Below are 24,816 nucleotides of genomic sequence, written 5' to 3'. Positions count from 1 at the left end.
AACACGGACTTTCAACTCCCTCCAAAGATTTTCTATGGGGTTGAGATCTGGAGACTGGCTAGGCCACTCCAGGACCTTGAAATACTTCTTACGAAGCCACTCCTTCATTGCCCGGGTGGTGTGTTTGGGATCATTGTCATGCTGAAAGACCCAGCCACGTTTCATCTTCAATGCCCTTGCTGATGGAAGGAGGTTTTCACTCAAAAGCTCACGATACATGGCCCCATTCATTCATTCCTTTACACGGATCAGTCGTCCTGGTCCCTTTGCAGAAAAACAGCCCCAAAGCATGATGTTTCCACCCCCATGCTTCACAGTAGGTATGGTGTTCTTTGGATGCAACTCAGCATTCTTTGTCCTCCAAACACGACGAGTTGAGTTTTTACCAAAATGTTATATTTTGGTTTCATCTGACCATATGACATTCTCCAAATCCTCTTCTGGATCATCCAAATGCACTCTAGCAAACTTCAGACGGGCCTGGACAAATACTGGCTTAAGCAGGGGGACACGTCTGGCACTGCAGGATTTTGGTCCCTGGCGGCGTAGTGTGTTACTGATGGTAGGCTTTGTTACTTTGGTCCCAGCTCTCTGCATGTCATTCACTAGGTCCCCCCGTGTGGTTCTGGGATTTTTGCTCACCGTTCTTGTGATCATTTTGACCCCACGGGGTGAGATCTTGCGTGGAGCCCCAGATCGAGGGAGATTATCATTGGTCTTGTATGTCTTCCATTTCCTAATAATTGCTCCCACAGTTGATTTCTTCAAACCAAGCTGCTTACCTATTGCAGATTCAGTCTCCCCAGCCTGGTGCAGGTCTACAATTTTGTTTCTGGTGTCCTTTGACAGCTCTTTGGTCTTGGCCATAGTGGAGTTTGGAGTGTGACTGTTTGAGGTTGTGGACAGGTGTCTTTTCTACTGATAACAAGTTCAAACAGGTGCCATTAATACAGGTAACGAGTGGAGGACAGAGGAGCCTCTTAAAGAAGAAGTTACAGGTCTGTGAGAGCCAGAATTCTTGCTTGTTTGTAGGTGACCAAATACTTATTTTCCACCATAATTTGCAAATAAATTCATTAAAAATCCTACAATGTGATTTTCTGGATTTTTTTTCTCTTAATTTGTCTGTCATAGTTGACGTGTACCTATGATGAAAATTACAGGCCTCTCTCATCTTTTTAAGTGGGAGAACTTGCACAATTGGTGGCTGACTAAATACTTTTTTCCCCCACTTTAGAAAATAGGATGGGTGAGAGAATGGGGGAGAAGGAGGAGAAATGGAGATGGAAAAACTGAGAGGGAGGAGAGAAGTTTGAATTACGCACGGGGGGAGGAAAGATAAGGATGGAAAGAGTGGGGAAGAGAGAAAGTTACAGTGCGTTAAAGAGAGAAAGATGGTTTGCTTTGATATAGATTAGAATGAATGATCTTGGAGTTGGAAGATGGTTATGGTGAGAGAGAACTTTCAAGAGAAAAGGTGGGGCGAGAGAGGGAGAGGGCATGACAAAAGATGGAGAGGCGGTAAGCAATACTGAAGCTCCAGATTTGTGTGTGTGTGTCTGTCTGAGGGAGAGAGAGAAAGAGAGCGAGAGCTTGAGGTTGTTTCTATAGACGTTCCCTTAAAACTGCCTGAAGGGCATGTTAAGACCTATTCCCATCTGAGGTTCTAATCGGGGGAATGAGTTCTCTGAGCTCTGACACCCTCTGAGGTCACACACACACTGATGCTGGTTGGAGCTCTCTGTACACCCTCTGTTGCTGTGATCCTGTGTTTAGAGGGGGGTTAGAATGTGATGATCCCTCAACCTACTCTGATAAGAGAGAGAAGCAGAGCTGAAGTCTGCAGATATCCCTCAGATGATCTGCATGTGTGCGTACACTGAAGCGCATGTGGGATTTGGAAATGGTTTTCAGTGAGGACACGTTGGCAAAAATCAACCCACACATGAAGGAGCATCAGGGGTGTTTGAGGGAGCAGGAGACAACTGCATAAGAGAGAAATATAATCAGGGACACAGTGAGCATGATAGACAGATTGGAGAGAGATAGAGAGGGAAAAGAGAGTGACAGAAAGATAGAAAAAGTGGGAGAGAGTGAGAGAGACAGGCATCGTGGGTAGACTGAAACGTTTCAGGGTCTTGAGTCTCGACCAACTCTACACACTCACACACTACACACTTATGCACATACCCCAACCAGAAGCCATGGATTACAGGCAACATCCACATTGAGTTAAAGGCTAGAGCTGCCACTTTCAAGGAGTAGGACATTATTCCTGAAGCTTATAAAAAATCCTGCTACGACCTCCGACGAGCTATCAAACAGAAAAGTGTCAATATAGGATAAGATCGTATCCCACTACGCCGGCTCTGACGCTCGACGGATGTGTCAGGGCTTGCAAACTATCACAGATTACATAGGGAAACCGAGCCGCGAGTTGCCCAGCGATGCGAGCCTACCAGACAAACTGCATGCCTTCTATGCTCGCTTCGAGGCAAGCAACACTGAACCATGCATGAGAGCACCAGCTGTTCCGGACGACTGTGTGATGTCGCTCTCTGTAGCCGATGTGAGTAAGACCTTTAAACAGGTTAACATTCACAAGGCTGCGGGGCCAGAAGGAATACCAGGATGCGTACACTGCGCTGCATGCGCTGACCAGCTGGCCCTGTAGCACTCTATAGCCATGACATGCTTTGAAAGGCTGGTCATGGCTCACTCCAATTCGCATACCGCCCCAAGAGATCCACTGATGACGCAATCGCTATTGCACTCAACACTGCCCTCACCCACCTGGACAAAAGGAATACCAATGTAAGAATGCTGTTCATTGAGAACAGCTCAGCATTCAAAACCATAGTCCCCTCCAAGCTCATCACCAAGATCAGGACCCTGGGACTGAACAACTCCCTCTGCAACTGGATCCTGGCGGTGAGGATAGGCAACAACACATCCACCACGCTGACCATCAACACGGGGGCCCCTCAGGGGTGTGTGTTTAGTCCCCTACTGTACACCATGTTCACCGATGACCCAACACCATCATCAACTTTGCTGATAACACGACGGTGGTAAGACTGATCACCGACGACAATGAGGCAGCCTATAGGGAGGAGGTCAGAGACCTGGCAGTGTGGTGCCAGGACAACAACCTCTTCCTCAACAAGACAAAGGAGCTGATCGTGGACTACAGGAAACGGAGGGGCGAGCTCACCCCCATCCACATCGATGGGGCTAAAGTGGAGCGGGTCGAGAGCTTTAAGTTCCTCTGTGTCCTTATCACTAAGAAATGAACATGGTGCACACACACCCACACAGTTTACATCTTATCCAGAGCAACTTAGAGTTAGTGCATACATTATTTAATTTTTTCATACTGGCCCCCCGTGGGAATCAAACCCATAACCCTGGCGTTTCAAACACTATGCTCTACCAACTGAGCTACCTCCCTGCCGGCCATTCCCTCCCCTACCCTGGGCCAATTGTGCGCCGCCCCATTGGTCTCCCGGTTGCGGCCGGCTACGACAGAGCCTGGATTTGAACCAGGATCTCTAGTGGCACAGCTAGCACTGCGATGCAGTGCCTTAGACCACTGCGCCACTCTGGAGATCCTGGTTTGAATCCAGGCTCTGTTGTGAAGAGGGCACGTAAGCACCTCTTTCCCCTCAGGAGGCTGAAAAGATTTGGCTTTGGCCCTCAGATCCTCAAAAAGTTATACAGCTGCACCATTGAGAGCATGTTGACTTGTTGCGTCACCGCTTCGTAAGGCAGTTGCAAGGCATCCGCCCGCAAGGCACTATAGAGGGTGGTGAGGACGGCTCAGTACATCACTGGGGCCAAGCTCCCTGACATCCAGGACCTCTACACCAGGTGATGTCAGAGGAAGGCCCAAAAAATTGTCAAATACTCCAACCACCCAAGCCATAGGACTGTTCTCTCTGTAACCGCATGGCAAGTGGTACCAGTGCACGAAGTCTGAGACCAACAGGACCCTAAACAGCTTCTACCCGTGCCATAAGACTGCTAAACAAGACTGCCAAATAGCTAATCAAATGGCTTCCCCAGACTACCTGCATTGACCCTTTCTTGCACTGACTCAATGCACACACACTGGATGCACACACACACATAACACGCGCACACATGCATACTGATAACACACATACACTCACACACACATTCACACTCATCACATACACTGCTGCTGCTGTCTATTTTCTATCCTGTTACCTAGTCACTTTACCCCTATAGCCATGTTACAGTTGAAGTCGGAAGTTTATATACACTTAGGTTGGAGTCATTAAAACTTGTTTTTCAACCACTCCACAAATTTCTTGTTAACAAACTATAGTTTTGGCAAGTCGGTTAGGACATCTACTTTCTGCATGACACAAGTAATTATTCCAACAATTGTTTACAGACATATTATTTCACTTATAATTCACTGTATAACAATTCCAGTGGGTCAGAAGTACATACACTAAGTTGACTGTGCCTTTAAACAGCTTGGAAAATTCCAGAAAATGATGTCATGGCTTTACAAGCTTCTGATAGGCTAATTGACATCATTTGAGTCAATTGGAGGTGCACCTGTGGATGTATTTCAAGCCCTACCTTCAAACTCAGTGCCTCTTTGCTTGACATCATGGGAAAATCAAAACAAATCAGCCAAGACCTCAGAAAAAAATGTGTAGGCCTCCACAAGTCTGGTTCATCCTTGGGAGCAATTTCCAAATGCCTGCAGGTACCACGTTCATCTGTAAAAACAATAGTACGCAAGTATAAACACCATGGGACCATGCAGCCGTCATACCGCTCAGGAAGGAGACGCATTCGGTCTCCTAGAGATGAAAGTACTTTGGTGCGAAAAGTGCAAATCAATCCCAGAACAACAGCAAAGGACCTGGAGGAAACAGGTACAAAAGTATCTATATCCACAGTAAAACGAGTCCTATATCGACATAACCTAAAAGCCCGCTCAGCAAGGGAGAAGCCACTGCTCCAAAACCACCATAAAAAAGCCAGACTACGGTTTGCAACTGCACATGGGGACAAATATATCATACTTTTTGGAGAAATGTCCTCTGGTCTGTTGAAACAAAAATAGAACTGTTTGGCCATAATGACCATCGTTATGTTTAGAGGAAAAAGGGGAAGCCTTGCAAGCCGAAGAACACCATCCCAACCGTGAAGCACGCGGGTGGCAGCATCATGCTGTGGGGGTGCTTTGCTGCAGGAGGGACTGGTGCACTTCACAAAATAGATGGCATCATGAGGAAGGAAAATTATGTGGGTATATTGAAGCATCATCTCAAGACATCAGTCAGGAAGTTAAAGCTTGGTCACAAATGAGTCTTCCAAATGGACAATAACCCCAAGTATACTTCCAAAGTTGTGGCAAAATGGCTTAAGGACAACAAGGTAAAGGTATTGGAGTGGCCATCACAATATGGAGGACTAAAAGTGCCACAATTAAATAAATAAATACACCATTAAATAATTACTTAAATGTGTCATTAATTAATTAAAATTAGAATTAAATACATAAATGTGTTATTAAATGTGTCATTAATTAATTCAAATACCGATTCATTTTATGTAAAATACATATATAATAATTTCACTATTTACATTTACATTTCATGGTCCTGCGTTGGAGTGCTTCCTGAATTACTTAAAACTGTCAAACTGACCCATCAAAAGTTGGTAGGCGGAACCTAACGCCTGATTGGTTACCCTCTGCATCAAGCCAAGACAAATCAATTCCGGATAATGTCAGCAGGTCCTGCTTCTACATCCTCTGCTAAGTTTAAAATGTCTCTAACCAACTCCCTGGAAAGTTCACGGAGATCCTCCATTGTCTCTATCCAGGTTGGCCTACTCTACTTCAGACCAAAGCAATGGATCAGACTAGATTCGCGTTAGCCCCGCCCACTGACTTTGATGGGTCAGTTTGACAGTTTTAAGTAATTCATGAATCACTGCAATGCAGGATCATGAAATGTAAATGTAAATAGTGAAATAATTATATATGTATTTTACATTAAATGAATCGGTATTTGAATTAATTAATGATACATTTAATTACACATTTATGTATTTAATTCTAATTTGAATTAATTAATGACACATTTAAGTAATTATTTAATGGTGTATTTATTTATTTAATTGTGGCACTTTTAGTCCTCCATATCACAAAGCCCTGACCTCAATCCTATAGAAAATGTGTGGGCAGAACTGAAAAAGTGTGTGTGCAAGGAGGCCTACAAACCTGACTCAGTTACACCAGCTCTGTCAGGAGGAATGGGCCAAAATTCACCCAACTTATTGTGGGAAGCTTGTGGAAGGCTACCCAAAACGTTTGACCCAAGTTAAACAATTTAAAGGCAATGCTACCAAATACTAATTGAGTGTATGTAAACTTCTGACCCACTGGGAATGTGATGAAAGAAATAGAAACTTAAATAAATCATTCTCTCTACTATTATTCTGACATTTCACATTCTTAAAATAAAGTGGTGATCCTAACTGACTTAAGACAGGGAATTTTTACTAGGATTAAATGTCATGAATTGTGAAAAACTGAGTTTAAATGTATTTGGCTAAGGTGTATGTAATCTTCCGACTTCAACTGTACTTTTACTCGTTATTGTTATTCACTGTGTATTTATTCCTCATGCCACTAATACTTTTTTTACATTACATTTTTTATCTTTGTATCTTTATCTTAACTCTGCGTTATTGGAAAGCAGTTCACTGTTAGACTACACCTGTTTACGAAGCATGTAACAAATACAATTTGATTTGATTTTGTGCGTGTCCATACTCACGTGTGTTTGAGTTCTTTTCAGCCATCTGCCCCCACACCTCCCTTTGTCCGTCTACACTCTGCAAAAAAAGCTATAGTACCGTTTCACCACAGTAACGGCCTGAACATGCTTTTTTGCTCTGATTACACCCTACCTAACAATGTTATCTGCTTCGGATCGATGAGAGGAAGGAGGGAGGAAAAGACGAATAGATAGGTGAAGGATGATGCTGATGAGGATGAGGAAGGTTAATGTGATAGCTCCAATAGAAGTAGCAGAGTAAAAACAGCCTCCAGGCTCCAACTACTTATCGTCTCATCCTGTTTTTACTCACATCAGCTCTGTAAGTACACCCACTGTATTTTTTTTTACACATTTCTGCTCAGGTAATATCCCACTATATAGCTTACTTTCATCAGGTTTTAACACTTATTTTCTCAAGGAGATTCTAGGGCTGGGAATTGCCAGGGACCTCACGATACAATATTATCACAAAATGTAGGTGCCGATACGATATGTATTGCGATTCTCACGATTCTATATGTATTGCGATTCAATACTGTGATTTAATTGCGATTCGATGTTCCAAACATATTGCTCACCTTACGTCTGCTGCAGAGGGACAAGAAAGAGCCGTGAGAAAATGAGTTTTGATCAGTCATGGAAAAAAAAGAGCTGAAAATGGAAGATGGAAAACAAGCTATGAAGGAAAAAGTTTTGGTGCAGGTACAGCAAACTAGCGCAAAAATTATATTGTGATATTGTCAAAACGATACAATACGATATATCATGAAATTATATACTGTCACACCCTGGCTCTGGGACTCTATATGTTGAGCCAGGGTGTGTTCATTCATTGTGTTCTGTTTCTTTGGTTGGGTGTTCTAGGGTGGTCATTTCTATGTGTGACTGAGTGACTCCCAATCAGAGGCAACGAGTGTCAGCTGTTTGCTGGTTGTCTCTGATTGGGAGCCATATTTAACTGTCTGTGTTTCACTTTGGGTTTGTGGGTTTTTGTTCCTTTACGGTCATTGTTACTGTGGACTTCACGAGTCGTCTATTGTTTTGGTTTTTGTGCGTTATTAAAATAAAGTCAATCATGTTCGCTCAACACGCTGCGTATTGGTCTACTCCTTTTCAAGACGATCGTGACATATACCGATATGTAACTATCTATTTTTTCCCCCATTCACTAGTAGATTTCCCCCTCTACACATTTATAAGAATACATTTTATTGTATTTTCTGACAGGTAATGCTAAATGGCAAATGTGTCAGCCGTTTTGACAAGAGGATAACATTTGTCAATGTTCTCCTACTTTTGTCTTAACTCCAAGACCGCTAAATGCAGCGGTAGGTCTAATGTCACACTACGCCTTGTGTCAGTTTTAACAGGCAAATTAGCGATGCTTCCTTTAAAAGGATTAAGTGCCTGGAATCTGTGGACAAACGTGTTAACACCCGTAAATCCTGTCTAAGCTGATCTGAGCGCAGCCACATTGCCCAAATCAAAAAATCACTTTGCTTCTGTGAGGCGTTTGGACGGCGGCCAGGCTTAACACTGCGTTCAGCTTGTACTCCGCTAAGGATTAATTCTGATTCCCTTTTATTTCACGCTTTATGATTTTAAGTATTAAGAGTCATATCTTGTTCTGTTCCACCTACACTTGATCTTTAGAGAGGCCTTCACATCTCCAACTCCACCCGGGTCTTAGAATGCTCAGTTATACACACACACTGATACACACACATGTACAGTGGGGAGAACAAGTATTTGATACACTGCCGATTTTGCAGGTTTTCCTACTTACAAAGCATGTAGAGGTCTGTAATTTTCATCATAGGTACACTTCAACTGTGAGAGACAGAATCTAAAACAAAAATCCAGAAAATCACATTGTATGATTTTTAAGTAATTCATTGGCATTTTATTGCATGACATAAGTATTTGATACATCAGAAAAACAGATCTTAATATTTGGTACAGAAACCTTTGTTTGCAATTACAGAGATTCCTGTAGGTCTTGACCAGGTTTGCACACACTGCAGCAGGGATTTTGGCCCACTCCTCCATACCGACCTTCTCCAGATCCTTCAGGTTTCGGGGCTGTCGCTGGGCAATACGGACTTTCAGCTCCCTCCAAACATTTTCTATTGGGTTCAGGTCTGGAGACTGGCTAGGCCACTCCAGGACCTTGAGATGCTTCTTACGGAGCCACTCCTTAGTTGCCCTGGCTGTGTGTTTCAGGTCGTTGTCATGCTGGAAGACCCAGCCACGACCCATCTTCAATGCTCTTACTGAGAGAAGGAGGTTGTTGGCCAAGATCTCGCGATACATGGCCCCATCCATCCTCCCCTCAATACGGTGCAGTCGTCCTGTCCCCTTTGCAGAAAAGCATCCCCAAAGAATAATGTTTCCACCTCCATGCTTCACGGTTGGGATGGTGTTCTTGGTTGTACTCATCCTTCTTCTTCCTCCAAACACGGCGAGTGGAGTTTAGACCAAAAAGCTATATTTTTGTCTCAGACCACATGACCTTCTCCCATTCCTCCTCTGGATCATCCAGATGGTCATTGGCAAACTTCAGACGGGCCTGGACATGCACTGGCTTGAGCAGGGGGACCTTGCGTGCGCTGCAGGATTTTAATCCATGACGGTGTAGTGTGTTACTAATGGTTTTTTTGAGACTGTGGTCCCAGCTCTCTTCAGGTCATTGACTAGGTCCTGCCGTGTAGTTCTGGGCTGATCCTTCACCTTCCTCATGATCATTGATGCCCCACGAGGTGAGATCTTGCATGGAGCCCCAGACCGAGTTTGATTGACCATCATCTTGAACTTCTTCTATTTTCTAATAATTGGGCCAACAGTTGTTGTCTTCTCACCAAGCTGCTTGCTTATTTTCCTGTAGCCCATCCCAGCCTTGTGCAGGTCTACAATTGTATGCCTGATGTCCTTACACAGCTCTCTGGTCTTGGCCATTGTGGAGAGGTTGGAGTCTGTTTGATTGAGTGTTTGGACAGGTGTCTTTTATACAGGTAACGAGTTCAAACAGGTGCAGCTAATACAGGTAATGAGTGGAGAACAGGAGGGCTTCTTAAAGAAAAACGAACAGGTCTGTGAGAGCCGGAATTCTTACTTGTTGGTAGGTGATCAAATACTTATGTCATGCAATAAAATGCAAATGAATTACTTAAAAATCATACAATGTGATTTTCTGGATTCCGTCTCTCACAGTTGAAGTGTACCTATGATACATTTTACAGACCACTACATGCTTTGTAAGTAGGAAAACCTGCAAAATCGTCAGTGTATCAAATACTTGTTCTCCCCACTGTATGCATCTTTAATTGTTTGTGTGTGTGTGTGTGTGTGTGTGTGTGTGTGTGTGTGTGTGTGTGTGTGTGTGTGTGTGTGTGTGTGTGTGTGTGTGTGTGTTGTTGTGCTATGCATTTGTGTCCAGGCAAGCCAGAGACCTGCTTATTTTGTTTTATTTCGAGCCCAGGCTCAGTCATTGATGCTGCTGTTAATCACCAAGGTGCCAGGATTCTGCCTCTCCTTCCTCTCTTCTCTGTCTCCTTCTCCCCAGTCTTTCAATCCCTCTCTTTCTAACCCTCTCCCTATGTGACTCTTTCTTTTTCTTCATATATTTCTCTCTTTCCCTCTCGCACTCGCTCTTTTTTTTTTTTTTTTTTTTTTTTTTTCACCTTTATTTAACCAGGTAAGCCAGTTGAGAACAGGTTCTCATTTACAACTGCGACCTGGCCAAGATAAAGCAAAGTAGTGCAATAAAAAACAACACAGAGTTACATATGGGGTAAAAAACATAAAGTCAGAAATACAACAGAAAATATATATACAGTGTGTGCAAATGTAGCAAGTTATGGAGGTAAGGCAATAAATAGGCTATAGTGCAGAATAATTACAATAGTATTAACACTGGAATGCTAGATGTGCAAGAGATTATGTGCAAATAGAGATACTGGGGTGCAAAAGAGCAAAATAAATAACAATATAGGGATGAGGTAGTTGGGTGGGCTAATTTCAGATGGGCTGTGTACAGGTGCAGTGATCGGTAAGGTGCTCTGACAACTGATGCTTAAAGTTATTGAGGGAGATAAGAGTCTCCAGCTTCAGAGATTTTTGCAATTCGTTCCAGTCATTGGCAGCAGAGAACTGGAAGGAATGGCGGCCAAAGGAGGTGTTGGCTTTGGGAATGACCAGTGAGATATACCTGCTGGAGCGCAGACTACGGGTGGGTGCTGCTATGGTGACCAATGAGCTAAGATAAGGCGGGGATTTGCCTAGCAGTGATTTATAGATGGCCTGGAGCCAGTGGGTTTGACGACGAACATGTAGTGAGGACCAGCCAACAAGAGCGTACAGGTCACAGTGGTGGGTAGTGTATGGGGCTTTGGAGACAAAACGGATGGCACTGTGATAGACTACATCCAATTTGCTGAGTAGAGTGTTGGAGGCTATTTTGTAAATGACATCGCCGAAGTCAAGGATCGGTAGGATAGTCAGTTTTACGAGGGCATGTTTGGCAGCATGAGTGAAGGAGGCTTTGTTGCGAAATAGGAAGCCGATTCTAGATGTAACTTTGGATTGGAGATTCTTTATGTGAGTCTGGAAGTTGAGTTTACAGTCTAACCAGACACCTAGGTATTTGTAGTTGTCCACATACTCTAGGTCAGACCCGTCGAGAGTGGTGATTCTAGTCGGGTGGGCGGGTGCCAGCAGCGTTCGATTGAAAAGCATGCATTTAGTTTTACTAGTGTTTAAGAGCAGTTGGAGGCTACTGAAGGATTGTTGTATGGCATTGAAGCTCGTTTGGAGGTTTGTTAACACAGTGTCCAATGAAGGGCCAGATGTTTACAAAATGGTGTCGTCTACGTAGAGGTGGATCTGAGAGTCACCAGCAGCAAGAGCGACATCATTGATATACACGGAGAAAAGTGTCGGCCCAAGAATTGAACCCTGTGGCACCCCCATAGAGACTGCCATAGGTCCAGACAACAGGCCCTCCGATTTGACACACTGAACTCTATCTGAGAAGTAGTTGGTGAACCAGGCGAGGCAGTCATTTGAGAAACCAAGGCTATTTAGTCTGCCAATAAGAATGCGGTGGTTGACAGAGTCGAAAGCCTTGGCCAGGTCGATGAAGACGGCTGCACAGTACTGTCTATTATCAATCGCGGTTATAATATCGTTTAGGACCTTGAGCGTGGCTGAAGTGCACCCGTGACCAGCTCGGAAACCGGATTGCATAGCGGAGAAGGTACGGTGGTATTCGAAATGGTCGATGATCTGTTTGTTAACTTGGCTTTCGAATACTTTCGAAAGGCAGGGCAGGATGGATATAGGTCTGTAGCAATTTGGATCTAGAGTGTCACCCCCTTTGAAGAGGGGGATGACCGCGGCAGCTTTCCAATCTCTGGGGATCTCAGACGTTATGAAAGAGAGGTTGAACAGACTAGTAATAGGGGTAGCGACAATTTCGGCGGCTAGTTTTAGAAAGAAAGGGTCCAGATTGTCTAGCCCAGCTGATTTGTAGGGGTCCAGATTTTGCAGCGCTTTCAAAACATCAGCTGTCTGAATTTGTGTGAAGGAGAAGCGGGGGGGGGGCATGGGCAAGTTGCAGCAGAGGGTGCAGAGTTGGTGTCCGGGTTAGTGGTAGCCAGATGGAAAGCATGGCCAGCTGTAGCAAAATGCTTGTTGAAACTCTCGATTATTGTAGATTTATCGGTGGTGATAGTGTTTCCTAGCCTCAGTGCAGTGGGCAGCTGGGAGGAAGTGCTCTTATTCTCCATGGACTTTACAGTGTCCCAAAACTTTTTGGAGTTAGTGCTACAGGATGCAAATTTCTGTTTGAAAAAGTTGGCCTTTGCTTTCCTGACTGCTTGTGTATATTGGTTCCTAACTTCCCTGAAAAGTTGCATATCGCGGGGGCTATTTGATGCTAATGCTGTACGCCACAGGATGTTTTTGTGCTGGTCAAGGGCAGTCAAGTCTGAGGAGAACCAGGGGCTATATCGGTTCTTAGTTCTGTATTTTTTGAATGGGGCATGTTTATTTAAGATTGAGAGGAAATTACTTTTAAGGAACAACCAGGCATCCTCTACTGACGGATTGAGATCTATATCCATCCAGGATACCTGGGCCAGGTCAATTAGGAAGGCCTCCTCGCTAAAGTGTTTTAGGGAGCGTTTGACAGTGATGAGGGGTGGTCGTTTGACCGCGGACCCGTTACGGACGCAGGCAATAAGGCAGTGATCGCTGAGATCCTGGTTGAAGACAGCTGAGGTGTATTTAGAGGGTATGTTAGTCAGGATGATATCTATGAGGGTACCCATGTTTACGGATTTAGGGTTGTACCTGGTAGGTTCGTTGATAATTTGCGTGAGGTTGAGGGCATCTAGCTTGGATTGTAGGGTGGCCGGGGTATTAAGCATATCCCAATTTAGGTCACCAAGCAGTACAAACTCTGAGGATAAATGGGGGGCAATCAATTCACATATGGTGTCCAGGGCACAGCTGGGGGCTGAGGGGGGTCTGTAGCAAGCGGCAACAGTGAGAGACTTATTTCTGGAAAGGTGGATTTTTAGAAGTAGAAGCTCAAACTGTTTGGGCACAGACCTGGATAGTATGATAGAGCTCTGCAGGCTATCTCTACAGTAGATTGCAACTCCACCCCCTTTGGCAGTTCTATCTAGACGGAAAATGTTATAGTTGGGGATGGAAATTTCAGAATTTTTGGTGGCCTTCCTGAGCCAGGATTCAGACACTGCTAGAACATCAGGGTTGGCAGAGTGTGCTAACGCAGTGAATAACTCAAACTTAGGAAGTAGACTTCTGATATTTATGTGCAAGAAACCAAGACTTTTGCGATTACAGAAGTCATCAAATGATAGCGCCTGGGGAGTAGGAGTGATACTGAGGGCTGCAGGGCCTGGGTTAGCCTCTACATCACCAGAGGAACAGAGGAGGACTAGAATAAGGATACGGCTAAAGGCTTTAAGAACTGGTCTTCTAGTGCGTTGGGTACATAGAATAAAGGGGGCAGATTTCCGGGTGTTATAGAAAAGATTCAGGGCATTATGTACAGACAAGGATATGGAAGGATATGAGTAAAGTGGAGGTAAACCTAAGCGTTGGGTAACAATGAAAGAGATAGCATCGCTGGAGGCATCAATTGAGTCGGTCTCCGCGTGTATAGGGGGAGGGGCAAAGGAGCTATCTAAGGCAGGTTTAGCTAGGCTGGGGGGGTCTACAGTGATATAGTACAATTAGAAATAACCGAAACAACAATAAACTAACCATGTTTGGGCTGAGGCTAAACATAAACAGGATGTAGTACCGTAAAAAGGAACAGTCCAGCAGATATCAGCTGTATAGCTGAGTTATCATAAGGTCCGGTGGTGAAGCACTAGTAAGAGGCCACGGCTAGCGTGTGCTAGCGGGCCAGGGCTAGCAGATGGATGGAATCTTCGTGGTTAACGTCGTAACCACATCAGACGATTTCGTCGGCAGACCAGTCGTGTAGGATCGGCGGGGCTCCGTGTCAACACTAGGTGGTCCCGTCCGGTTGACAGAGAGGTAGATAGCCGGGAGATGGGCGATGGGCCTAGCTCAGGATGATTAGCCAGACCACAGCGTCCGTTTTGTTGTAGCTGGCTGGTGGTAGCTAGCTGGTAGCGATGAATCCGGAGTTAAAGGTCCAGTGATTCAGTGATTCCGGCGGGAAAACTGATATGTTCTGGGTCGATAACGCGCTGTGCAGACTGGCCGAATATCCGGTGATCAATGTCCAGTGATTAAAATTAATCCAGCAGAAAAAAATCCAATGTTCTGGGTGAAACACCGCTAGCTGTGGCTAATAGCAAATAGCAAGTAGCTAGTTAGCTGGCTAGCTAGTTTCAACTGGAGATTCTAGATTCTAGATAAAGGTAAGTCAATAATAGAATCCGTTCCACATTGAGTGAGGCGGGTTGCAGGAAAGTATATCTTGTAGAAGGATGAAAAGTCTGATAGGGAAATATGTACGAAAAATAGGGTATTTACAGGCTATTTACAGACAGACGATAAAAACACAACAGCACTACTACGCCATCTTGGATTCTTCCGTTCTTTCTTCCTTTTCTCCCTCCATCAAGTCCACTCTCCTCTCCCTCAAACCTCCACACAACCAACTCCATAGCACCAGTCCTAGTAGAGAAAGATTTGAAATCTCATCTGAAGTATGGCATGAAAGAGTTGAGCCGTTTTCTTGGCCTAATTTGGGCTCTCAGCTTCAGTGGGCTGCCTGTGCTTTTTGATGTTCTAGGCACAGATCCCTGAACACATTGTTTCACTAAAGCTGGCAAAACTCTCCCCTACCACACTGTCCTTCTCCAACCCCTACTATACATAACATGATCTCTTCCTGTCTCGCATTCTCTCTCTGTCTCGCATTCTCTCTCTGTCTCTCGCTCTCTCTCTCTCTCTCTCTCTCTCTCTCTCTCTCTCTCTCTCTCTCTCTCTCTCTCTCTCTCTCTCTCTCTCTCACACACACTCTGTGTTTCTGTCTGTCTGTCTCTCTCTCTCTCTCTCTCTCTCTCTCTCTCTCTCTGTCTCGCATTCTCTCTTTCTCTCTCTCGCTCTCTCTCTCTCTCTCTCTCTCTCTCTCTCTCTCTCTCTCTCTCTCTCACACACACACTCTGTGTTTCTGTCTCTCTCTCTCTCTCTCTCTCTCTCTCTCTCTCTCTCTCTCTCTCTCTCTCTCTCTCTCTCTCTCTCTCTCTCCCTCTCAATTTTTCAATTCAATTTCAATTTAAGGGCTTTATTGGCATGGGAAACGTGTGTTAACATTGCCAAAGGAAGTGAAGTAGATAGTAAACAAAAGTGAAATAAACAATAAATATTAACAGTAAACATTACACTCAGAAGTTTCAAAAGAATAAAGACATTTCAAATGTCATATTATGTATATATACAGTGTTGTAACAATGTGCAAATAGTTAAAGTACAAATGGGAAAATAAATAAACATAAATATGGGTTGTATTTACAATGGTGTTTGTTCTTCACTGGTTGCCCTTTTCTTGTGGCAACAGGTCACAAATCTTGCAGCTGTGATGGCACACTGTGGTTTTTCACCCAGTAGATAAGGGAGTTTATCAAAATTGGGTTTGTTTTCGAATTCTTTGTGGATCGCTGTAATCTGAGGGAAATATGTGTCTCTAATATGGTCATACATTTGGCAGGAGGTTAGGAAGTGCAGCTCAGTTTCCACCTCATTTTGTGGGCAGTGTGCACATAGCCTGTCTTCTCTTGAGAGCCAGGTCTGCCTACGGCGGCCTTTCTCAATAGCAAGGCTATGCTCACTGAGTCTGTACATAGTCAAAGCTTTCCTTAAGTTTGGGTCAGTCACAGTGGTCAAGTATTCTGCCACTGTGTACTCTCTGTTTAGGGCCAAATAGCATTCTAGTTTGCTCTGTTTTTTTGTTTGTTCTTTCCAATGTGTCAAGTAATTCTCTTTTTGTTTTCTCATGATTTGGTTGGGTCTAGTTGTGTTGTTGTTGTTGTTGTCCTGGGGCTGTGTGGGGTCTGTTTGTGTTTGTGAACAGAGCCCCAGGACAAGCTTACTTAGGGGACTCTTCTCCAAGTTCATCTCTCTGTAGGTGATGGCTTTGTTATGGAAGGTTTGGGAATCGCTTCCTTTTAAGTGGTTATAGAATTTAACGGCTCTTTTCTGGATTTTGATAATTAGTGGGTATCGGCCTAATTCTGCTCTGCATGCATTATTTGGTGTTTTACGTTGTACACGGAGGATGTTTTTGCAGAATTCTGCATGCAGAGTCTCAATTTGGTGTTTGTCCCATTTTGTGAATTCTTGGTTGGTAAGCGGACCCCAGACCTCAGAACCATAAAGGGCAATGGGTTCTATAACTGATTCAAGTATTTTTAGCCAGATCCTAATTGGTATGTCAAATTTTATGTTCCTTTTGATGGCATAGAAGGCCCTTCTTGCCTTGTCTCTCAGATCGTTCACAGCTTTGTGGAAGTTACCTGTGGCGCTGATGCTCTCTCTCTCTCTCTCTCTCTCACTCACTATTTAATTGGTCGCTCCCAGTGCGGTCAAGGTTTCACTCTGGCCCTATATGAGCATCTTATCACACCTCTCCTTCCTGTTCCATATTCACTCCCCATATCATATATGTACATATATATATACTGTATATATATATGTATATATAATGGATAGATGTGTTGCTTGTAAACCTGTCCTGGTGAGATTTAGCTCCCCTCTCCTCCTAGCTCTTATGTCATTATCTACGTCGCAGTGATTTCAGGCATGGCACTCGTTCTGTAACGTAAAGAAGATTGATAGATAACTGTCTTTGAGATGAGAGGGGAGTATGTCAGGCGTGTGTGTGTGAGTGTGGTTGTGTCTGCGTGCGTTCATGGGTGCATGGGTGCGTGCATGCACATGTGAAGCTACTATGCAGTGGAGTGAACACTAATGGAAGCATCAATCACACGGTACAGAGAGGGGAAGAATATAATTTCATACCTTCATAGCACATTCCATTCCTACACAACATCACAGCCCTTAGCCTTGAGGCAGACAGTCATTGATTGCACTGACTGACAAGTTGGACTCACTTCATCCAGTCCTGAATATCATGGAGAACCTGAATACATGTATGGCTACGGTATACAGGATACTACCCTCCACAACATAACCTTCACTCCACATCAAAACGCCAAACCTACAACCTGATTTTGGACAAAATTACCTGGAAGGATTCCTAATGCCAAAGATTCTTATTTCCAAGCTATAAAGAAAATGCTCTGGCAAACAAACAGAAGCCTGAAAACACCATCCAACCTGGAACTGAGTGATGTTTAGTCTGAAGTTACTTTTAAAGCCAAGAAGAAAAATATATTACATTGATATATTTAACTTTATAAAGACTGAATGATAAGTTAAGGCTACCAAGCTTAACTTAGGCTACCAAACAGATCTGACTGTTATTTCAATTAGCACTGAGGTGTGAAGTACGAGGTGTCAAAGCCCTTGAGCCCAACAATGGCAGGAGAGTTTTAAAGCCTACTTCACCCAATTGCAGAGGCCTTTGAAGCCCCCTCCTGCTGTGCACAGGTCATTACAGTACAGTACCCCCTGGATTCAACTCTATTTTGAACTGATATGCAGTCAGGACACTTAAATTGTAAATTACCTAAAAAAGAAACAATATTTTTGCTTTGATAACATCAGAAGATATCCTCCTCGCAATCTCCAAAGTAAAACAGCCACAGGACAACTTTTTTTGGACATAGCTAGCTGGGATCTTCTACAAGGAATCTGCCTCCCGAAAAAGTTTCTCCCAAGTGGGTGTGACACCTACACCCATTGCCTGCTGCAGTGCTGCTTGGATTCCACCTGGTGATCTGTTCACCGTCTGCCCTGTCTCCCCCTGTCTGGTACAGGTACCCCCGCCACACTCCCCCCTCTCTCCCGAGCTTTCGCTCGCCTCCAGCACACACGCTCTGTTGGGGCAAGTGACTCTGAACTTACGATGGATAGCCCCAATTCGTTATATATTTTTATTGTGGATTATGCTATTTGCCTCATGTCTCCTGCGTGCATTGTTGACTATGACCATGCTTGTTTACCCGCCCGTGGGACAGACTATGTTTGTTCCCACACTCGGGACTCTGACTCTCTATTGGTTACACGGTCTCTTGGACTAACCACCTCTCGCCGGCTTTGTATTCATGTAACCTGATGAAATTGCTGTACAATATGATCTTGTTGCCATCTGATGCACATTCACGTCATAAAAAATCAACACTGCAGAGCTCACCCTGTCCTCGGCCGTGCCCTGATTGTATTACTGCTGATGATATCTGGAAATGTGCATGTACACCCTGGCCCATCTACTGTTGCTAGCCCCAATTCTGACATGTGCTCTGATATCTGCTTCACTGATTTCTGCTCTCGTAAAAGCCTGGGCTTTCTGCACGTTAACACAAGAAGCTTATTACCTCAAATTGATCAATTGAAAGTGTGGGTTCAAAGTTCCAATCCAGATGTGTTGGTTATTACTGAGATGTTAAGAAAGAGTGTTTTGAAAACTGATGTTAAGCTTTCTGTTTATAACCTTTTTCATCAAGACGAATCTTCCAAAGGTGGTGGAGTAGCAATCTTTACCAAGGAACACTTTCAGTGCTCGGTTGTCTCCACCAAGTCTGTCCCCAAACAATTTGATTTGCTGGTTTTAAGCATTAAACTTTCAAATAGCTCTTTGTTGATTGTTTCTGGGTGTTATCGTACCTACCTGCCATAAGCTCTCTCCTGGCCACTTACACAAAATCCGAATTTGTCCTGCTAGGTGACCTAAACTGGGACATGCTTAATCCACCTGACCAAGTCCTAAAACAATGGGACTCCCTAAATCTTTCTCAGATTATTACCAATCCCACAAGGTATGACTCCAAACACCCAGAAAAGGCTACTCTCCTTGATGTTATCCTCATAAATAATCCTGATAGGTATCAGTCGGGTGTTTTCTGTAATGACTTTAGTGATCACAGTTTTACAGCCTGTGTTTTTAATGGTTACTCAGTGAAACGAACTGTCCTGATTTGTCATAGATGCTTGCTAAAAAACTGAGCAAGCCTTCCTTCATGACATGGCCTCTGTAAATTGGTATAGAAGACGCTTGGACCTTCTGTTTTGATATTTTCAGTGGTATTGTTAACAAAAACGCCCCCATAAAGAAAATGAGAATTAAAAACAGGTTCAGCCCCTGGTTCGACCGTGATCTGGCAGAGTTACTCCACCTCAACAATTCCATTTGGCGAAAGGCTCTGCACACGCTTACTCAGGCTGACTGGCTCTCGTTCAGGCAAATGAGAAATAAGTGCACTCAGGCTATCCGGAAGGCTAAAGATAGTTACTTTAAGGAGCAGTTCTCTCTCTGTGGGTCTAACCCCAAGAAGTTCTGGAAAACAGTTAACGACCTGGAGAATAAACCCTCCTCCTCACAGCTACCCATGTCCCTTAATGTTGATGATGAGGTTGTTACTGACAAAGAGCACATGGCTGATTAAGTCAGGATTCCTATTTGACTCAGCCATGCTTCCTTGCCCATCCAACATTTCCTCATCTCCCAGTCCTTCTAATGCTACTATCCCCGATGCTCCTCCCTCTTTTTCCCCTGCCCCGCTACAAGGTTTCTCCCTGCAGGCGGTCATGGAGTCCGAGGTGCTAAAGGAGCTCCTTAAACTTGACACCAAAAAAACATCTAGGTCAGATGGTTTAGACCCATTCTTCTTTAACTCTTCGGAGTCTGGAGCTTTTTTGGCCGTTTTTGGGTACCTTCAATTTTGCCCTGATATACTACATAAAGAAATGTTTACCAGACCAATGTTGGGTATCTTTTTTTTCAGCACAACCTCACCTATATGATCTGTTAGTAAGTTTTTCACTTTGACATACTATTTCAACACACTGGACCCAAACACACACAGAAAACACAAAGTCCGTTTAGAAAAAAGATGGTTTTTTTATTGTAAAACCCTCAAACATGGTGAACCAAGCATTTAAAAAGCTTCAAATTGAACCACAAGGTGCAAATATGAACATATAAAAGTATTTTGGTGATATATACAAGCAATAAATAACTATTTACAATAAAAAGTAGGTATAACCACTGGCGTTTTTCTTCTATTCTAACCCTAAACCTTTTTGTGCCACTCCTCAAAACAGTTTCTGTCCAAAATGAAAAAAAAAGCTTCAAATTGAACCACAAAGTGCAAATATGAACATATAAAAGTATTCTTGAGATATATACAAGCAATACACAACTATTTACAAAAAAAGTAGGTATAGCCACTGGCCTTTACCCTATTTGTGCCACTCTTCAAAACAGTTCCTGTCCACAATGACACAGAGAGCCACATCACAGGCCTTGCACTTCCATGGTGTGACAAACCTCTTCTTGTCAACTTGTTTACAGCGTTGACAAACCCTGCGGCCTGCTGTGGCTTTGTCTTTGGCCTCTGCAACATTGGCAATGGCCACAGGAACATGGCTGGTGCTTTTTTGAAGTGGAACCCCTGTCTGGGTCACTCCGCACAGCTGGGCCACAAGTTCTGCCACAAAGTTCTTGTGCGTCATGGGTGTGACCTGTTGGGTCGCACTGATGTCACAGTGCAGGATGTATGCATTTGTTGTTCCCATGTCCAAAAAATGCAGGAAGAGGGTACGGTACCAGCGAGCAGTTCTGCGATGGGTTGAGTAATACTGGAGAAGCTGGTCTGACAGGTCAACCCCTCCCATGTACTTATTGTAGGCCATGATGGGGGTAGGGCAGGGAATGTCTTTTGCTACCCAGCGTCCAGGTCCTTCCTTCACCTTCCTCTTGATTGTCTCGCCCGAAAACGCTGGGTGGATTGTGGAGCACACCGACACCTCCCGCGTATCCATCCACTTCACAAAGACCAGGCGATCCTCTCTGATCCATCTCACAGACCCCCTCTTCGATTTGCTGGTGAGGGCATTTTCTCTGCCACTAGGACACCCTTTTCTGTTGCTTCTGTAGGTCCCACAGGCTCCAAACTTCATACTTCCCAAACTCAGGAACAGTTTTGGGCTGGTGTAGAAATTGTCCATATAAATATGGTATCCTGTACCAAGATGTGATGGCTGAATGAGGTCCATAACAGCATCATATGAAAGTCCATGCACGCTGGGTGTGTGTGCTTTCCCAACATACACGTTGAAGTTTAGAGTGTAGCCATTGTTAGACTCTACCAACACAAAGAGCTTGATCCCCCATTTGTTAGGCTTGTCCTTCATGTACTGGGTCATGCCAGTTTTGGCTTTTGTAGCCACCATCCTCTCGTCGACTGACAGTTCCTTCTTAGGATGGTAATGAGCCTGGCAGGCAGTGCGAATGTCGTCCATCAGAGGTTTGACCCTGAACAGTTTGTCATGCTGGGGTGTACCTTTGCGCTGGTCATTTATGACATCCTCCTCTGGATCACTTAGGTGGATGTTCCATGAGATGGACCGGAATCTGTCTCTTGGCATGACCTTCGCTGGCAATGAAACAGACAATATGTGGCTTTGTTTCCAGTAGTCCTGGATACTAGGCAGAGTCACCAATGAGGTGTAGATGAGGAGACCCAGAAATCTGTGCAGTTCCTCCACATCAACGTCAGTCCACTGATATTTGCTCCCCTTCTGCTGATTTCTTGCTGCCTGTTTGTTGGTGTTTCAGCAGATTGTCCTCATTGTATCTGCGGCGAAGTAGAGCAGGAAGAGGTCCTTTGGTGTGTGCCCTGAATGCAAATCCACCTGGGCTCCTGGTGGTCTGCGGGGCATGAACCTACTGGCTTGTGGGGCAGTGTCAGGATCAGTCTCTGTTTTCCATGGCTCAGAGCTCTGTTCTGGCTGTGCTGCTGACTGGGCTGGAGATCTTGACCTGGTCTTGGCCTGATCCTTCCTTCCACGCCCCCTCTGTGATGGCCTCCGTCGGCTTGTTGTGGGGGTGGGGGCTGTTGATGGCCCAGGCTGCTCGTCGTCGTCGTCGTCTGACGACGAACTTTCCAAAGTTTCTTCATCGCTCATTTGGAATAACAAGTCGACGGCTTGTTCAACGTGAAGTGTGCGCCTCATATTGCTTCACAAAAACGATACTGCTGACAATAAAACTCTTGAAATACTAACAATTGAAATACTAACTCGTGAAAAACTCTCCAAAACTACTCATGAACTGAACTAATTCCTCTCGTTCGTTCTTTCGCAATGGCTAGTTGTCATGGGAATGAATGTTTATATACTCGTGTGCATCCTGAAGAACCGGGTTAGCACAAGCACACGTTTTTTTCCGTTCCTTTTTATCACAAAAGACGACAAAGTTATTATAATAAATGCAAAGCGCTCATAAAAGAGCGCATATTTTGACGCACTTTTTTCATGGAATTGAAATTATCATAACTTTGGTTTTAGTTGGTGTATTTACATGAAACAAACACTCAAAACGTAGCTTCGGGTCTCCATTTCTGCATGAAATCGACGGCAGCCCTCTGCGTCACTTGGTTTGGATGCTGCGCGGTCCTAAAGCCGGCCCGCGATTTGAACGCGCCGAAGCGTTCGCCGACTCGGAAGAGTTAAGGTTGCAGCCCATATCATCGCCAAGCCAGTCTTTGACCTTTTTAACCTGTCTCTCCTCTCTGAGGAGGTTCCCATTGCTTGGAAGGCAGCCACGGTGCGGCGTCCTTTATTTAAAGGGGGATATCAAGCTGATCCTAACTGTTATAGGCCAATTTCTGTTTTGCGCTGTTTATCAAAAGTGTTGGAAAAACTTGTCAATATTCAGCTGACTGGCTTTCTTGATGTCTATAGTATTCTCTCTGGTATGCAATCTGGTTTTCGCTCAGGTTATGGATGTGTCACAGCAACCTTAAAGGTCCTAAATGATGTCACCATTGCCCTTGATTCTAAGCAATGTTGTGCTGCTATTTTTATTGACTTGGCCAAAACTTTTGATACATTTTTACATTTTACATTTTAATCATTTAGCAGACACTCTTATCCAGAGCGACTTACAAATTGGTGCATTCACCTTATGATAGCCAGTGGGACAACCACTTTACAATATTCTTTAATTTTTGTTTTGCTTTGGGATGGGGTAAGGGGGGGTAGAAGGATTACTTTATCCTATCCCAGGTATTCCTTAAAGATACGGTAGACCATTCCATCCTTGTCGGCTTGCTAAGGAGTATTGGTGTCTCTGAGGGGTCTTTGGCCTGGTTTGCTAACTACCTCTCTCAAAGAGTGCAGTGTATAAAGTCAGAACATCTGCTATCTCAGCCCTGCCTGTCACCAAGGGAGTACCCCAAGGCTCGATCCTAGGCCCCACGCTCTTCTCAATTTACATCAACAACATAGCTCAGGCAGTAGGAAGCTCTCATAATTTATATGCAGGTGATACCGTCTTATACTCAACTGGTCCCTCCCCGGATTTTGTGTTAAACGCTCTACAACAAAGCTTTCTTAGTGTCCAACAAGCTTTCTCTGCCCTTAACCTTGTTCTGAACACCTCCAAAACAAAGGTCATGTGGTTTGGTAAGAAGAATGCCCCTCTCCCACCGATGTGATTACTACCTCTGAGGGTTTAGAGCTTGAGGTAGTCACCACATACAAGTACTTGGGAGTATGGCTAGACAGTACACTGTCCTTCACTCAGCACATATCAAAGCCGCAGGCTAAGGTTAAATCTAGATTATAGATTGGCAGGTATGGGTGCTCTCAAGCGGCTAGATGTTCTTTATCATTCGGCAATCAGATTTGCCACCAATACTCCTTATAGGATACATCACTGCACTCTATACTCCTCTGTAAACTGGTCATACCTGTATACAGTGGGGGAAAAAGTATTTAGTCAGCCACCAATTGTGCAAGTTCTCCCACTTAAAAAGATGAGAGAGGCCTGTAATTTTCATCATAGGTACACGTCAACTATGACAGACAAATTGAGACATCACATTGTAGGATTTGTAATGAATTTATTTGCAAATTATGGTGGAAAATAAGTATTTGGTCACCTACAAATAAGCAAGATTTCTGGCTCTCACAGACCTGTAACTTCTTCTTTAAGAGGCTCCTCTGTCCTCCACTCATTACCTTTATTAATGGCACCAGTTTGAACTTGTTATCAGTATAAAAGACACCTGTCCACAACCTCAAACAGTCACACTCCAAACTCCACTATGGCCAAGACCAAAGAGCTGTCAAAGGACACCAGAAACAAAATTGTAGACCTGCACCAGGCTGGGAAGACTGAATCTGCAATAGGTAAGCAGCTTGGTTTGAAGAAATCAACTGTGGGAGCAATTATTAGGAAATGGAAGACATACAAGACCACTGATAATCTCCCTCGATCTGGGGCTCCACGCAAGATCTCACCCCGTGGGGTCAAAATGATCACAAGAACGTTGAGCAAAAATCCCAG

The 24,816-nt window shown here is 44.2% G+C and overlaps 1 protein-coding gene across 1 annotated transcript in view; it reads left to right on the top strand.

Moving 5' to 3' along the window:
• Positions 1–24,816, top strand: part of LOC311108421 (utrophin-like) — a gene marked incomplete at both ends in the record, with an annotated part of 261,765 nt that overhangs the window by 222,310 nt on the left and 14,639 nt on the right.

The sequence above is a fragment of the Coregonus lavaretus genome (genome assembly GCF_964263955.1).
Source record: "Coregonus lavaretus genome assembly, chromosome: 33".
Taxonomy (NCBI): Eukaryota; Metazoa; Chordata; class Actinopteri; order Salmoniformes; family Salmonidae; genus Coregonus; species Coregonus lavaretus.
This window is presented reverse-complemented; position numbering and strand designations above follow the sequence as displayed.